Raw genomic sequence first — 15,784 nt, 5'->3', positions numbered from 1 at the left:
TCTTCCATACCTCCTGCCATTCACTGGCCACAAAGACAAATTCTAATTTAATTTCCATAAGATAACTGAGAGATGTTTTAGAAAATCCAGGATCTAGAGATTTCATCATTTAAATGTCTCTAAAATAAAATTAATAGGACAGCTTTCCTGTCAGAACTATTACCTGAGCTCTGCAACCCCAGGCAAACAATACAGCAGAAATTTATATCCAAGGAAAGATGATGGAGAAAATCATCCTGGAAATTATTTCCAGACATATGAAGGAAAAAAGGAGATTGGGAGCAGTCAGCACAAGTTTGCAGAGGGGAAATCATGCTTTAGCAATCTTACAACCTTCTACAAGGAGGTGAGTAGCCTGTTGGATGAGGGGAGAGAGCAGCTAAAGCTGCTTACCTCAACTTGAGTTAAGGCAGACCCTGTAACATCCTCGAAGACAAGCTGACAAATTAAAGGCTGGATAATTACAAAGACTGAAAACTCACTGAATGGCCAGGCTTGGTGGGTGGTGATCAGCAGCACAAAGTCCAGTTGGAGGCAAGTCACAAGTGGTGTAATCCAGGGATCATTACTGGGGTTAATACTGTTTAACAGCTTCACTAATGACCTGAAATGATTTGACAGAGTGCCATCAGCAAGTTCACAGATGATGCAAAACTGGGAGGAGCGGCTGCAACACCACGTGTGTGTGCTACCATGTGGGACCTTGACAAGCTGGAGCTGGTTCCAGAGGAACCTCATGAATTTTAATAAGGGGAAATGCAAAGTCCTGAAGAGAATTGTGGAGAAGAATAAATGCAGGCACCATATCCACTGGGGACCAACCTGCTGGAAAGCAGCTCTGCAGAGAAGGACCTTGGGGTCCTGGTGGACAAGTTGTTCGGGAACCAGCAATGCACCTTTACAGAAAAACGGCCAACATCATACTGGGTAATAAGAACTGCAATGACCATAAGTCAAAACAAGTGATCCTTCCCTCCCTGCAGCAATGGTGTGACACAGCTTGGAGCACTGYATGACCAGGACTGGACTGCCCAGTATAATAGAGACGTGGACTTAATGGAGTGAGTCCAGTTAGAGAGATGATTAAGGGACCAGAGCATCTCTTGTATGAGGAGAGGCTGAGACTCTTCAGCGTGGAGAAGAGAAAGCTCAGGCTCATCAATGAGTGTAATGGGTTGCGCAGCTCAGAGCACCATCCACACTCATCACAGGAGGAGTTGGACTTTAAAGGTCTGCTCCAACACAAATTATTCCATCATTCTATAAATATTTGATGCAAGAYAACAAGACTGGGAGAGCCAGACTTTCCAGTAGTGCCCAGCAACAGGTCAAGTGGCAACGAGCACAATGAAAACACAAGTGATCCATCTTGAACACAAGACAACACTTCTTTACTGTGAGCATGGGCAACACTGGCATAGGTTGCCCTGAGAGGGTCGGGAATTTCCACTTGTGAAGATATTAAAAATGTGACAGACATGGTCCTGGGCAACTGGTTCTAGCTGACAGTGCTTGAGCATGGGATTTAGTCTGGATGATTCCAACCCACCTATCTGACATACAAATGAATAAATGAACAGTCAAATCCTAAAAGCAGAATTTGTTCCTCAGATGTACTCAGATAAACCCCAGGGTTATTGTCCCTGCTCATATTAAAAGGAGATTGGTAAGGATGTGCTCTGAAGAGTTCTGTTACTGAGTGGATGATTATGTAAGGTGTATATTGTACTACTGCATTTTTAATAGGGAACACACTGTCAACACCATCTTTTTAGGCAGCAGACTATACTCCCCAGGCAAGATTAAATCTGCTGTTTCCACCAAGTTTCTGCAGGCATTGTGGAGCAAGCTGACTTGGAAACTGCTGCCTAGTGCCTAGAGGAAGGTAATTCTTGAAGCTTGCTTCACAGGTCTGGTAGGAAGTCAGCTGAAATCTGGGAGGAGCCAGAAGCTGATGATTTGCTGATTGGTGTTATCTTGTCTCTTTACCTCATGCTTAATGCCTTGTCAGCAAGGCAGCAGGTTTYAAAACTCATACCAAACTTCTTTTCCAAGCCTTTGAGATCTATAGGTTTGATACTGTGGGTTTTGAGAAGATTGAAAAAAAAACCAGGAAAACGCTTGATATTTGAACTCCAAAAAGTTATGTCTGCATAGCTTAGAGTATGAATTTATAAAAGCCAGCTGTTATATGCTATTAGAACAGGTGTTATATGCTAATAGATATGTTATGTTATATACTAATATTTATATATTGGGCAATTCTTACCCAATATTTCATTGAATTTAAGGAATTTTGCAGTCAGTAAGGGAATATAAACTGAGACTTACCCTACAGGCAGGCTTTACAGAAGAGCAGCCCACATCCTACATTATCAGGTATAATTTAATTAAACAAATAATTGCTGCCAGAATGTTGCAATACTTGTCAGATCATTCATCATCTACTGTGTTATCAGCAATAGTGTAAAAATTAGCCAACAACCATCACTACTTCTGGATGTTTAGGAGGAGGTTAATTTCAACCAATCAAGATTTACTAATGAAAGTATTTATAGATGCGAAGGAATCCTGACGCTTCAGAAGATTCTAAAATTATGTGCATCGGAAAGGTAAAAGATTGTACATACAAGTGATGAAGTACTATCTTTGTACATAAAAATGGAGCTGAAAAACTGAAGATTATGTAAATGGATTAGGAAAGGTATAGATTCCTCTCCCATCTGATTTGTTTGCAGATTTTATAGTGCCTTGATGTTACAGCAATAAACCAGGATGACTGTGTTTAGCCTACTTACCTTCTCTTGCAAGGACAAATCTTCTTCAACCATCTCTGCACAAGGCAGCACAGCACAAAAGAACACTGCAGSAAAGTATCAACATAAGGGTTGATGATTTAATACAAATTGTGTCATCYGGCAGGAACTTCCAGTATCTGAAGCCACACTTTTCAACTTCTGACATGGCAGGGAACGTACCGCCCTGTTCTCAAAAACTCGTTTAACTTTATTATGGAATGCTAGTATCAGAACAAGCTGCTAACCACAGTTTTAAAACCACATCATTTACAAAGTGATGCAACATGAATTCCACCCAACTTCAGATTCACAATATACAAAAAAGACTTCTTATATTGTCTGCTTTTACAGCAATAAAGTATTTTTAGGTTACTATAGTTCTCTATAGACACAACACATTCTAGAAGAAACAGTAGGAAACTTAACATATGCACCAAGCTCTGTAACATGCTACTCCATGCTCTGTAATATGTTACCTACCAAGAAATAGTAGGTATTGAGAGAGGGTGGCAAGAAGCAGAGTGGGAGACATAATTTCTTCACAATTACTTTTACTGGAAAACATCAACAAAGACAACAAAGTAATATTGACTGATGCATCACTAATTCACTAATATCACAATATATCACAATATCACTAATTTGTATCATGGTATCACTACTAGGTTGCTCAGAGAAGTTGTGGATGTACCATCCACAGAAGTGTTCAAGACGAGGATGGATGGGCTTTGAGCAACCTGGTCTGGTGTTAGGTGTCCCTGCTCATGGCTGGGAGGGTGGAAATAGATATCTAAGGTCCTTCCAGCTCAAACCATTATATGATCCTGTGATCTTAATTCCCCCATGATTTTTACACCCAAGTTCATTCATGTTTTACCACCACAACTTAAAGGAGATGATAGTTAAAAAAATATGAGGAGGAAATCCACAGCTCCTAAGCACACAGGGCTGGGTGCTAGGGAAGGGACATAGCAGCACAAGTCAAACAGTGGCAGCTCGACAAGTTTTAAAATATTTAAAATATGTTTGGAAAAATGATGTAATGATTTTGGTTTCCAATGATTTCTTTACCTTTAGCTTTGTTTCAAACGAATTTATTTAGTGAATCATTAAGAAAGTTTGCTCAGTGGAATTTCACAATCATAAAACCTCTTGCTTTTCACACCTAGGTAAGATAAGATGCTGTCATTGAGTAATCCTTCACCATATGTAACTGCCACTAAACTTAGTGCTATATTTGCAATGTGCAAAGGAATGTTTATTACTTGAGTAAAACCAGTTCAGCAGAGCCAGGCACCACTGAGCAGATGAGACATTTAATTAGAAGAGATGTTTTGGATAAAACATAAATTCACCTGCTGATTGCAGTACCACCAACTAAAAGGCATGTCTACCACGGAGGGAAGTGATAGAAGCTGAGAGCATTACAGCCCACGCAGGCACTGTACTTTATCTGCTCTCAGACCAAGAAAGTTAAATTATAACACCCAAAGGTCTCTCTATACATACAAAAGGTTATTTTTGGCAGGGTCAATTAAACTTCATGAGCATCTTTGCTGCCAGAGCTGAAGCAGTTTAGATCATGAACTGTTTTATTTCAAGATAATTTAGCTTCCACATACTACACTGCCTTGTGGATAAGTTATAAAGCAGATAATAATAACAGACACACATCCTCAGCCTATGCACAGCACTTAGTGAAAATGCCAGCAGTTAGTTACTATAGATACACAAAGCAAACCATTTCCACATCTGAAAAGGGTTCAACTCACAGCCCACTGCAGTAAGGCTGCAATGTGTGTGCCACATTACTACAGAGGCGTGAGTAAAATGGTGAAAATCACACTCTGCATTAGCACAGGCTAATCCAACATAAACACCCTCACTGCACACRCTGCATTCCATCCCTTCAGAGTCTGATGGATCCTAATGTTGCATGAACACTAATAACTTATCACAACTATACACATGCCCAACATTCCTTCCCTTTCCTCTCTTGGTGACTGATTCAAACTAAGGCAAACTGTTGGAACTGAACATTACAAGATGACATAGCATTGCCTTGGGTTATTTCTTTGCAAGAGAGGTCTACCAATCCTTGGCAACTACACAATGGAGTGCTAGAACAGTGCCTCGTCAGGACTTCTGTTACAGTTCTGTGCACAATGAGATTTTTACATCATGTCCACTCTGTATCACGTGAAGAAGGACTTCACAGACATTACCACAAAATACAAAGCTAATTTTACAGCTCTGTAATCTTTCATAGTTCCATATTTTATTTCTCTAAGCTATTCTTCTTATGAGGAAAGCAAGCATCTTAGAAACTAAGCCAAGAAAATTCTCCTTAGAAAGAGCCTGAAGTAATTTACAGTGTGTGCAAACTGTGCTGAATGCTCCTTATGCAAAAGCTGTATTTAAAGAATGTGACAACTGCTTAACTTTGCAAACATCAGTGTAGGCCAAACTTGACTGGAAAGCAAAGACATTCTAGGTTTATAATATTTACCTGTCTAAGGAAGCTTACTCAGGACACTCAGATTTAAATATTTTAAGGTACAAAAAAAAGGACAAAATTTCAGTGCAGGTACCACATTTAAACAGGGTATGCAAATAAAAGCTATTATTATTACTCATAAATTGTTTCATTTCCAAGTGACTTCAGTATTTTACTGTAGAAGACACAAATAATGAATTATCTCAGGTTGAAATATAAGACAAATAGGAGCRTATCAGAGTATACTGTAATTCAGAATTCCAAAACTACATAGTAACTCCTTATTTTTCTTTCATCCTTTCCTCTCTAGAGTTTCATAAAGCCTCTTCAGAAACAGTTTTGTGATTGTGTTTATTCTGTCTGTTGAAGAAACTATGCAGCTATTAACAGCTGGGTTTGTTGAGGGACACTGACAACATGACATTTGACAGTAGAGAACAACTGTAAGTTTGAACCACACTAGGAAAAAAGTGCACTTGCAGAGACAGGAAGTATGAATAGGACAAATGATTAATAATTAATTAGGATAATAAAATTATCCCAAGTGACACAGACCATTTAGCTGTCAGTGAAATTCATGGTATTTATCACAGAGATACCACTATCAATGAAATTAGCTGATMATTTTTTATTAACCAGACATAGTATCAATGAAATACTGAAATAATGTACAAATGCCTCTTAGAACTTATTTTTAAAAGTTTTGCCAGATAAAGTATATCAATGCTACACTACTAATCTCTAAATAATTATTAATATTAAGAATTATTATTTATTCTTATTAAGTTGGGCCAGTGCGATGCCTGCCACAGTGTTTTAAGCATCATCTATAATAGGCAAGAAAATTCATAATTTAATTTAATAGTGTAGCATGCACTGAGGAGAAAAGAAGCATTATCAATAGCGAAAACATCTGCAAAGACATTTATAGAGGCATGTGATAAACAGACTCATGTTCTTATTAAATTAAAAAACCCAAACATTCTTTCCTGATGAATTAACAAAGATACCATGTATCATAACTGAATAAATCTATGTCCCAAACTTTCTTATTTATATGTTTTTGGCTTTGCTTTCATTTTATGTATCAACCTTCTCAGTGCTGAACACAATCCACTGTTCTGGTCTGAAAAGCAGTCAGACATGTTCTAAATTCCCAGTATAAGTAAACTGAGCTTTTTTAACAAGTAGACTTTCTTCCGTATAGCATTTTAAATCAAAGATTACAAAGGTTATAGTGATGACAATTTAGGTAGTCTAAGAAGATCAAGAAGAAGACTGAAGATCAAAAAATTTATTTTATTTTATTTTATTTTATTTTATTTTATTTTATTTCATTTCATTTCATTTCATTTCATTTCATTTCATTTTACAAGTCTTATGGCTGAGATCCAGTTCTCCTATTTTGAAAGCTATTCTGAGTCAACAACATAGACATTTTGGAGAAGTTAAAACAAACTAAAAACATTAATTCTTATTACTGCATTTTATACCTTACAAAAAGGTTCTGTTTCAAATTTGTTTTCACCAAAAGTTATTTTAGAAGATGACTTGCAAAACCAGAGTAACTAATGAAATGAGCTTTTTCCTTTGCCTTTTTTGGACACTGAAAATGCTGTCATAAGGCAACTGCCCAAGCAATAATCATCAGGGTCATATATGTTTTCAAATATAATTCAGAATTATAGGCAGGAAAAAACAGAAGAATTCAATAAAAATTAAGGTAGATAATTCTTAGTGGGAAGAATATGAAAAAAWTTCTCACATTTGGACTTTTAACTGCTAAGGGACAGTTTCTCAAGAAATACAATTGCAACCCTCTTCTTAGGACATTCACAGCTCAAAAGCTGAGTTACAGTGGAGCCCAGCCTTGTATGGCATAGAGGGAACTGCAGGGTCCAAAGACCCATTCTCTGTTCCACAACTCTATAGCACAGAGTTACTGGATTTGAGCTCCTGCACATCTCCCAGGTTTAACAGGGAATCAGAATCAAATGTTACAGAATTCCCAGTTCTTTAGACACATTCCTCCTTCAGCCACACCACAGCCTTGGTGAATGCAGATCACTCAGGAGGAAAGTAAGGCAAGCTTGGTGGGACAAGTATTACCTTCTACAAGACCACCTGACATAGCTGGGGAAAAAAAGGACAAGTTTAGGGCACACCATTATTTGTTCTGGTTTGAAAGGATGAATCAAGGTTTGAACCAATGGATCCCAGTTTATTTTACTTATTTTTTAAAATTGCACAATTTGAAAGAAAAATGTGATTCCCCTATGGCAAGGGAGASCTAATGAGGTAATTAATATGGCAAAGAGTGACACAGAGAAACAGAACTGCTAGTGGTAATATTAGAAATTCTTGTGAAAGACAAACAAAAAAATGATGTGGAAATGATCAAACATGTAAAAAAAAAAAAAATTAAACACTTTTAAATAACCATCATGAAATTCAAATGTCATGAGACACAAAAAATGATTACTGTTTCCAAGAAAATATCAAGAGAAATAATTTCCTTGATCATTCCATTCCAGATGAAAGCGTGATATATTAACACTGACCAATTGTACAATAACTGAGCCCTAAAACCACTCAGTAAATCATTTAACAGAGTTTGGCAAATATTATCAGGAAATGCTTAAAAAAGTCTCTCCCCTTCAAGACCCAAATCACTGTGTATGAGTCTGAGATACTAAAACATTCCTCATGTCAGCTTTATTTATTATAAAGGTGAACTATTCCCAAGCCAATTTAGTTTCAAGTTACTAAAACTTTTTCTAAATTTTAAATTTGCATCTTGCAATCTTCTTGTTTTCTTATTTATTTTTCCCAGAGTTGAACAGTTGATCACATACCCAACTACAGGAGCTGGCATATAAACGTAAGGTGAACCATGAAGAGACATAAGTAGTTCTTTAGGTAACCTCTGATCCTCTCCTCTATCCAGGTCAGATATTTCTACTAAAACAGTAGACTGAGATTCTTGCCCTGAAAACTTCAGTAAGTTTTAATGAGTTCTTGGTAGAGATGTCCACTTCAATGTCAAGAATCTCATGTAAAGGTGCACTTTTTTTCTCTCAAATCTTTGCACTGCATTGTCAATTAGGCATTGTGCTTTACTTCTTGTCCTAACAAGCCATGTTGCTGACACATAGAAGTTTGTTCTGTCCCAGAGGGGGAGGGAACCTCAAGTGCGTCATAAATTATTTAGTAAATATATCTTGAGGTGAAAGGTACATAAAGAATGCAAGATAAATACACATCTTGAAGGAATAATAAAAAGAAGTATAACTTTTTGTCAATAGCTTGCAATATGTTCTGTAGCAAGCATAATCAAATCCTAGCTGAAWCTTCAAAGACTGAGGTCATTGTCACCAACACAATTCCAGAAAATCCTTTTGCAGTGCTCTTGAAAGATGTGTAATGGAAGTATTCTTCAAGATAAATCTTACTTTTATTGCTCTGTACTGGAAGTATTTCTCAATGTTGCACTTACCGGWGCTGAAACCACTCAATATCCTCCTGGTTTGAAAAAAAATTAGTACTGAACAGTGCAGTATGAAAAACACCAAACAGCACCACAACCAGGAAGGACAACTGTCAAACATGTCACACCTTATATACTCATAATGTAAATTCTGATTCTATCTACATCCTGTTGCTGTAAATTAGTTTCCTCTAATCAATATGAAAATGTTTCTATGACTTTTCCCACAGAGCTTTGCTCAGGCAGCCATTGGTCCATTACTGACATTATTCTACTGAAAGCACATTATCATTGAATAAACATGAGCTGCCAGAAATTGTTGATTTGCACAGAGGCTTTGGAAAGTCTGTGAGTAGGCTTTATTGTATTTAAGACAGACTGCATAAAGAAACACCACTCAATGAGCCAAAACTTAAGATCTTAAAAGTTGCTACATTTAAGCTAGCAAATGCTTTTTGAGAATTTAGATCTCTATGTTTTGCTAATAAGGAAACCCTATTTGAGGGATAGGTAGCTATGATAAATATTTTATTCTGAAAAAAATATGTCTTATAAATGTTTGGCATTAACTAAAAAGAGGTCTTTCTCAAAACATAGAACACATATTTACAATACCTAAACAGACAGTAAACCAATAATATTGTTTTCCTTAATGAAACCAGGTTASATGTACTGGAAAGTTCCTGTGAAACACTACGGAACACTTCAACTTCTTAATTAATCTTTTATTATCTTATAGTTTTTCACTGAAATGCTCTTGCATACAAGCTTCCTATTTRCCATTATTCTTTTCTGTCATATATATTTTCAGCTTGTACATCTCTCTGTAACTGAGTCAGCTAGTTCTAAGTACATTAGTAAGTAATGTGTAACAGTGATGGACTCAGTCGCRTTTTATAAGCCCCTGGAAAGCTGTGGTGTTTTCATGACCTAACACTCATCACAAACCCACACTTCTTTTGGCATCGCTTTTCCAACCAGAACTTGTTGGATAGGATTCCAATTGGCAGAGTGAATTCACATTGCAAACATCACCCTGAAATTTGTGCTGGTAGTTTGCATGTAATATGTGCTGGAACAGACAGTATTTGTGTGGTGAAAACAGTTTACTCATTTGGCACAAAAAGATGTGATAATGCCATTCATCAGGAAAACATACAGATGGCAGTTGGATTGTTCATATTCTATATTCTCTCTCTCTCAAGTAAAGTTGTTTTGTTTGGTTTTCATGATGATTCATCTGATGCTGCCTGGTGGGAAACTCTAGTGCTGAAAACCCTGTGGGGCCAGAGAACATTGCCTGGCAGGCATTACAGGAGTTCTTCCATGTCCAAATTCACACTTTCAGTAAAAGCTTAACACATTTCCAAATGCATTCTTGTCTAATCTAACTTCCTTTTCTGAGATCTCTCTGACAGCTTTCATCCTGTTGTCATCTGGAAACATTTTTATGCTTCTGTCTGAACATCAGTTCATAAATCTCTTTCAAAAGAAGCATAATTCTGAAGATATTTCTTGAATTCACTGTATGTACTTTCTTGCTTTGTGTATGTTCAGCATGTGATCAGGAAAATCTGTAAGACTGACTGACAGACTGACAAATTCYGCCTAATTAGTACTCACCAGATTTAGCCAGTCATCTTCAGAACTTCAAACAATGTTCTAAAAGAGTAAGGTCTTCCTTGTCTCATTCTAAATACCTGAAGATTTGCAAGAGTTGAGACAATTTTGAGAGACAATAGTATTATGTCTCTCAAAAAGTTTAAAGATAAAACTGAAGTGAAAAAGTGATATAAACTGCACAAGAACTATCATTTTTATATAATGATATAAAAAAAGAGTGGATGTGCAAGCAAAATAACATTATGGGACACAGTTTGTAGTCTGAATGCTAGGGAAAAAAAGAGACTTTGAAAGATTATTGCATGTTAAAAAAAACTGCCAAACCATACAAATGAATGACTCATTTAAGATACCTTGCTTTCAGAAGCAGGTTATCATGACCTCCACTACTAGACTAAATGCGAGTAAAAATTCTTTTAAAACTCAGACTTTTTTCTCTCATTTCCAATTGGGACTTTTTTTCATAAAACAAAAAYAGTAACAAAATTATTTGAATACACTGCCACACAAGAAGTAGATAACATACCTACCAAATGCACCCACCACCACACACTGTATTTTTTCAGTGTCAGATATACATAAACACATTTGCTATGGTTATGCCAGAAATCAAGTCACAAGAATGCCTTGCCTRGTATAGTACAGGGAATCTACAAGAAAGGCAGGAATAAAATCCAGTTTTTGCAAGTCCCTGTTTTAACTACACTATCGCCTCTAGGAATTCCCTGTAGTTCCAAAAAAAAAAAAATACAGATTTTCATTTTCTTTTTAAAAAGATGGTCTAATATAGGAGCAAACACTGCTGAGTTTTTGAAGYGCTTTCAGATTTATGCTTGCCTAAATGTGAACAGAAGTTACCCTATAAGTTTTAGAAATACTTGGCTAGACACCAAGCACTGTACTTACATAAGGCCATATAATCACCTGACACTTGTAGCTGCCTCACTGATTTTCCAAGAATTTTAATCCTCTTTTCCTGAAACTATCCCTTTAGTGAGAAAATAYGTTTATTCTATTGCTTATATGCTTGCTTTGTGGACAAACAGCTTCATTTATCAAATAGGAGAATAATATTTTCCACTTTCAAGCATCAGAAATCAAGAGATTTCTTTGTACAACGAAGCACAAAGTGTGTCTTGTCACATACAAGGGCTCATCCCTCAACTGTGCACTCCCAGGCTGCTTCTACACATTTAAAAGCCTTTCTATAGAATAATGAAGCTCCTCAGCCTTCCCTTCTGCCAAGCAGTCAAACTGTGATGCCAAAAAGTAATGCACGCACAGTGGGTGTGCAGCAATTGGTGCACTGTGCAAAAAACAGACCAGAGATAGCTGCTTGATGGTTGGATGCAGATGTAGCTTGAACTTCCCARTACCAGAAGGTTTGGTTTTAGAGACTGTTTGAATACATAATTATTCATTTTACTTCAGTTTGTATTTTCTGTTAGATATAAAATGTGATGAGTAAAGTTCCTTGTCCCATTAAGTCAATGGAAGTTTTAACTGCAGAATTCAAAGAAACCAAAATCCATTCCTTTATTATTTAAAATGTTTCTGGCTAGAGACTATACTACAGGAGCTATTCATTAGCAATTATTTTGCTGTCTGGGTTTCTTCGCATCTGTAACTTAGACTTACATCCCGTGTAATAATTAACGGTTCTAAAGTGACAACAGAATGTATTAAGAAGTGTGTGAACCACAAATTGTGGGAAGTCCAGGGAATTACCTTTACTTTAAAAAGGATTATTGCATGCTTTTCTTACAACAGAATAACAGATTTGTTGAGATTGACTGCTGGACGTCTTTGGTCCACCTTCTGATCAAAGGAGACTGAACTAGAGAAAGCTCTTCAGGATATATCTGCTCAGGTGTTCAGTATTTCCAAGRATGAAGACTCCACAAGCTCTTTGGATAACCTGTTCCAGAACTTGACCATCTTCATGGTTAAACATATTTTTCCTATTTTTTATTTCAGTTTGTTCTCATTGYCTCTTGCTCCATTATTTCTTTGCAGTGGTGTCACCCTTAAGTTGTACATATATTGGTGGAATAATTGGAATTGTCCACCATTGCAAAACCATCAGCACAATTCCACTTCTGATGTACAAAAGGTCACTTAAAACATCATTCACTGACAACAACTAGTTTGTCAAAGCAAATTTAAATTCCCACCATACTCCTACACAAGCACTTCCCACTATTACTCCTGCAAGTGTTTTTTCCTTAAAACGCATCTCTCAKAACACTTCTATACTGTCTGAGGTTCCAGAAACCAGAAAAGGCTTGTCATACAAAAGGGGTGGAGGGGGGGTGATGAAATAAGCTGTGCCTAGAAAGTCAGAGAAAATTCTTAGAAAACAAGTATTACTCCTGTGGTTGCATGATACATAAAGAAGGAGGAGAGCATGAAATTAATAGCTGAGCCACTGACAACTTTGCAGCAAGTGCCGTTCTGTGATTTCCAACACTTTCCTCCATTAGCAAGGCGCAAATGGAGCAAAATGAAGCACTACAGGCTGTACACTGTGCTGTAGCTCTGGCACAGATAGAAAAGAATGTGACTGTTCCAAGCAGTCACTGTATCTGCTTCCTTTGTCTACATCTAAAGACAGACCTATGTGGAAATTTTTCTAGTGCAAAATGAACTGGTAGTTCATTTGTGGCTCTATCAGGTRTTTCACTGTCCTAGCACTTGTGTAGATCCAATGGTTAAGAGCAAAAGGCACAAAACATGGACCTTATTGCTACCTTGTCCTATTCTGCTCTGACACAACACAACTGGAGGCCACCAAAGGATGTATTAAGGAAACTTTCCTGTCTGACCATTCAGCAGCCACTCCGCCAGTTACTCTGAAGTTACACCACCCGAGCTGGCACTGAGCTCCCTTTGCAGCTATACGCGCCACTCTCACACAGTCAGACCAGGTTTCCCTATTGGCTCAGCTCCAGGTTTCCCATGGCAGTCTCAGACGTCTGGATCCCTAAAATATTTTAATCATGGTGCAACAACAGAATAACATCTTGAGCTGGTGCTACCAAGAACAGGCCCCAAACAGAGGAAAACCTAAGATTTTATACCCCACAGTCAAAGCACAGGAAGATCTGGGGTCCTTGGCCCCTGCTGTGTCTCTGAGTGTCTGGTCCCCTGGGTCCGGACAGGTCCCACAGGTCCCCATGCCCTTTGCTGYGGACAGGTTGGTTCCAGATAACAGCCCCTTGTCAGGGGCTCGCTCTCCCCAGAGCTCAGCCTGGAGCTGGCACTGCAGCTGCTCACCAAGATACCAGCACTGAGGGTGTTCCTCAACAGCTGGAGTGTGTAAGGCCAGGAGYCAGCTGCTAAAAAGCCAGTACAGCTGCAGGAATACTTCCCTACGTGAGCGTAAGGGAGTCCACATCCTTGCCCAACACCTGAAACACCCACCATCTCTAACGTGAGCAAAGATTTGGTGGCCCAGAACTCAGGTGCCTTCTGTGGGGATGATGCACATCAAATATGGGAACTGTCTGGTGGGGCTCATATAATTCAAACTCCAGTAGCAAACCAAAAGAAATTAAATGTAAAGTTGCAGTTATTTAGTTTWATTCCTACCTAATTGAAACAGTTATGCATAATAGAATGAAAATAATTTTAAAAACAATCTGTTGCTCCCTGTTACTAAAAATAGTGGATTCTTTTTGATGTGTTCAACAGCTGCACTGTTCTACTGAAAACCTCAATGCAAAATGCAGTTTTTAAAGCTTCACTGGCAAACTTTTCATACTAAATAATTACTTCAAAGGTTGGCAGAAATCTCCATTTTTGTCTTTTATACTCACTTTCCTAAAAGTGCAACTCTTTTGCATTCAAACGTATGTTGCTTCTGGGACACATTAGGTATGACAGGAAGCAATTAAAAATTGTTTATAATGTTAGACCATTCATTTTGTGCAAATAGAGCTGACTTTAGTTTCTTGCTTGAAAGATTTTTTGACAAATAATGTAGTTGTTAACTCCCGACTTTCTAGTGGGAAAACAAAACATAATTTCAAACTATGATCTTTTTTCTCCATCTCATCTGAAACATTGTTCCCAACTAGTTTATTAAACACTGAATAAATATATTTTCAACTCAGCACATCTACTAAGTTAAGAAAGAATTCAAAATTCCTTGCTTCTAATGGCCAGAAGGAAAACACCTGCCTGGAGAAACATGATTTTTCTTCTTCATCATGAAAAACACATTCTGGCCAGAGAATCAAGCTTGTACAGCACAACAGGAACATCAAACCTTTCTAAAGTTCCCAGATGGTACCATCCTAAAACAGAAAATGCTGAGAGTTGAATTTCCATTAAATAAAGCCAGTTATGTTAGTTGTTCCTAAAGAAATAAAAATAATTCCAATTTTACAGATGTGTATATGTGTCTGTCTGTATCCCAACTGAGTGGGCAAAATTAAAAAAATAACTTTCATTCTATCTGGAATGAAAAATAAACCCAGAAATTGAATGCTGCCTTAGAAAAATAATTTCTTAATATCTTTCAGCACTATCACCTTCCCTGATAACAATAGAATTTTTAATAATCATCATGATTTTTCTTCACAATTGATTTTTAATTGCCCTTGAGCATTTTCCCAGACTTCTTTGGTAGGGCCTGATCCAAACTCCAGGAGCCAAGTCATGGAAGTACATGGTACCTCCACTGCAGGACAAACTCCAGTGTCCTCTCAAAGCTGCTAAAGCAGGAGTACAGTAAGCACAGGTAATACTTATGACACGGATGCTGACTGCTTTGGAGGGAAGCTCACACACTTTATAAAAGTTCAGAAGATCTTTTCTGTAATACGCAGTGGTGATCCTRACCAGAAGGCCACTGTACACCCAGGAGCCAGTGACACCCACAGCAGTTCAGCAGAGAAGCTTCACCAGCCCCTTGCAGCATGCCCAACCTGGCCTTCAGATCTGCATTATGCAGCACATCCCCCTGGCTGCAGGATAAACCCAACCACAACCTGCAGCTCCCACCTGGTATCAGTCYCTCCACCTGCATGTCCTTCCCCGCATCAGCAAGCAATTTTTAAGAGAACATCCCTTCTGTTACACAAGAAAATTATGAATCCATGAATCAAGCTAGTTACTCAGAAGAAATTTTTGGATTGCAGAAAAACACACTGTACCACTTTTATGACAGAAGTACAAACAGCAGCAAAAGGTTTTTTTTTGAGATTTAAAGCACTTATTACCCTCTTCATTCAAAATCTTTTCTTTTTTTTTCAGAAAATACTAACCCTTAGAGAAGCTAACGCAAATGCAAATATTTTTTAAAAGGTTGCAAACACTTTGCTCACAGGTACATACATATATTTTCACGTATATATTTTGTTTTAATAGAATCAT

At 37.6% G+C, this 15,784-nt stretch overlaps 1 protein-coding gene across 3 annotated transcripts in view; it reads right to left on the bottom strand.

The window, feature by feature from the left end:
• The window catches only part of TRMT9B (tRNA methyltransferase 9B (putative)), a 111,870-nt gene that overhangs the window by 82,411 nt on the left and 13,675 nt on the right, over positions 1-15,784 (bottom strand). The window contains exon 1 of one of the 3 annotated variants that reach the window (XM_057376124.1): positions 394-410. The exons of the other annotated variants lie outside the window; for them this stretch is intronic. The gene's annotated coding sequence lies outside the window, so the exon portion shown is untranslated. Of the gene's footprint in view, positions 1-393; positions 411-15,784 lie in introns of those variants that run through there. 3 annotated transcript variants of the gene reach the window in all.

This window comes from Malurus melanocephalus, unplaced genomic scaffold (assembly GCF_030028575.1).
Source record: "Malurus melanocephalus ecotype Western Australia unplaced genomic scaffold, MMel_1.1 scaffold_270, whole genome shotgun sequence".
NCBI lineage: Eukaryota > Metazoa > Chordata > Aves > Passeriformes > Maluridae > Malurus > Malurus melanocephalus.
This window is presented reverse-complemented; position numbering and strand designations above follow the sequence as displayed.